Source organism: Eschscholzia californica, unplaced genomic scaffold, assembly GCF_041429995.1.
Source record: "Eschscholzia californica isolate CP2 unplaced genomic scaffold, dmEscCali1.0.p SCAF_41, whole genome shotgun sequence".
Lineage (NCBI taxonomy): Eukaryota > Viridiplantae > Streptophyta > Magnoliopsida > Ranunculales > Papaveraceae > Eschscholzia > Eschscholzia californica.
The window spans coordinates 2501-5000 of NW_028238463.1; positions in this window are offsets into that span (position 1 = coordinate 2501).

Consider the following 2500-nt stretch of genomic DNA (forward strand, 5'->3'; position numbering starts at 1 on the left):
CATAACATCGGAATACACCCCGACATCGATATCGGAGAAAGTACATCATCATAACATCGGATCGGATGCGTATCCGTCCAAGTGCCATCGACACTTCGAGAAGTTCGGACCTAGCTTCCTAGCATGTTGATGCGTCGGTGCTAATGGGGACATAAAGATCCCACGACGTTCCGAACGGAAGTAGCCGAAGTGTTCCGTGCGTGTGAACTCCATTGTCCCATGTGCCGGCTCTTGACTCCTAAGATGTCCCATGTGAAGGCCCTTCATGGCTAAGAATGTCCCGTGCAACGTCCCTTGATGATCCCCATAAGGTGTCCCATGTGCGTCCCATGCCGTGCCCAGCCTTACCAAGGCCGTCACATGCTGTCCCATGCGCGTCCCGTGCCGTCCAAGCCTCACCAAGGCCGTCCCAGGCCATCCCGAGCCTTAGCAAGGCCGTCCCGTGCTGTCCCATGCCGTCCCGAGCCTCACCGAGGCCGTCCCGTGCCTCACCAAGGCCGTCCCGTGCTGTCCCATGCCGTCCCGAGCCTTACCAAGGCCGTCCCGTGCTGTCCCATGCCGTCCCGAGCCTTACCAAGGCCGTCCCGTGCTGTCCCATGCCGTCCCGAGCCTCACCAAGGCCGTCCCGTGCTGTCCCATGCCGTCCCGAGCCTCACCAAGGCCGTCCCGTGCTGTTCCATGCCGTCCCGAGCCTTAGCAAGGCCGTCCGATGCGCGTCCCGTGCTGTCCCATCCGTCCCGAGCCTTAGCAAGCCCGTCCCGAGCCTTAGCAAGGCCGTCCCATGCGCGTCCGATGGGATTCCCGAGCTTTACCAAGGGCGTCCCGTACTGTCCCATGCCGTCCCGAGCCATAGGGACGCTGTCCCGTGCGCGTCCCCTGCTGTCCCATGCGCGTCCCCTGCTTTGGCTCGGCTGGCCCGTGCATTCTATGGGGTCGTGGGACATTTCGAAACCCACCCGGGCCATTTCGACTCTCTCTTCATTTATACTATTGAGGTATTATTTATGAATTATTGGAGAAAAGAAACGGAAGAAAATATTTTTTTTTCTATTTTTTATGAATTTTCCGGTGTTTATTCACTTAAAAATTCATAGAAAAATAAATATTTATCGGAATCGCTATTATAATATATCAAAAAAATCCTTGCGAAAAGGCCTTTCCAACGAGTATAAGTTTGCTGGATTCCGACGAGTAACGAAGGAGTAAAGGCCCAGTATGCTTGGTTAAAAAATTGATGTTTCCTTGTGAAAATAGGCAAAACAATAACTTTGCACTATAAGGGGGAGGGTTGAGCTCCTTCCCCAGAGCGTGCACAGCACTTGTGCTGGCACGTTCCCTAGTGCTCGCCAAGCACCATAGGGCATCCAAAGGGCAAAGCTCGGCCTACTACATGATGGGAAGCTTCTAATATGTCGGAATACGAAGAGATTTCGTGCGACCCGAAGCTCGGCTCGGGCGTCCCGGCCTGTCCCGAGCTGTGCCGAGCGCGTCCCAGGCCGTCCCGAGCCAAGTCTCGGGCGTCCCAGGCCGTCCCGAGCCAAGTCTCGGGCGTCCCAGGCCGTCCCGAGCCAAGTCTCGGGCGTCCCGAGCTGTAGCGAGGGCGTCCCAGGCCGTCCCGAGCCAAGTCTCGGGCGTCCCAGGCCGTCCCGAGCAAAGTCTCGGACGTCCCAGGCCGTCCCGAGCAAAGTCTCGGACGTCCCAGGCCGTCCCGAGCAAAGTCTCGGGCGTCCCAGGCCGTCCCGAGCTGTGCCGAGGCCGTCCCAGGCCGTCCCGAGCAAAGTCTCGGGCGTCCCAGGCCGTCCCGAGCTGTGGCAAGGGCGTCCCAGGCCGTCCCGAGCAAAGTCTCGGGCGTCCCATGCCGTCCCGAGCTGTGGCAAGGGCGTCCCAGGCCGTCCCGAGCTGTGCCGAGGCCGTCCCGAGCCTAGTCTCGGGCGTCCCAGGCCGTCCCGAGCTATGGCGAGGGCGTCCCAGGCCGTCCCGAGCCAAGTCTCGGGCGTACCTGGCCGTCCCGAGCTGTAGCGAGGGCGTCCCATGCCGTCCCGGGCTGTCCCATGCGCGTCCCGTGCCGGCCCGAGCAACAGCCCGGGCGTCCCGTGCCTCGGCCCTTCCAAGTGGTGCTTCGTCGGACATCTCGATATCCACTCGAGCATTTTCGACCATTCTCCATATGTGGGTGTGTGGGTATTTATCAGGAATATTGGAGAAAGAATCGGGAAAAAAATATTTTTTTTCTATTTTTTTTGAATTTTTAATTGTTTATTCACTTAAAAATTCATAAAAAAATAAATATTTATCGGAATCGCTATTATTATATATCAAAAGAATCCTTGTGAAAAGACCTTTCCAACGAATGCAAGTTTGTTGGATTTGGACGAGTAACGAAGGAGCAAAGGCCGAGTATGCTTGGTTAAAAATTTGATGTTTCCTTGTGAAAATAGGGAAAACAATAACTTTGCACTATATAGGGGAGGGGTGAGCTCCCTCCCCAGGCCGTGCACAG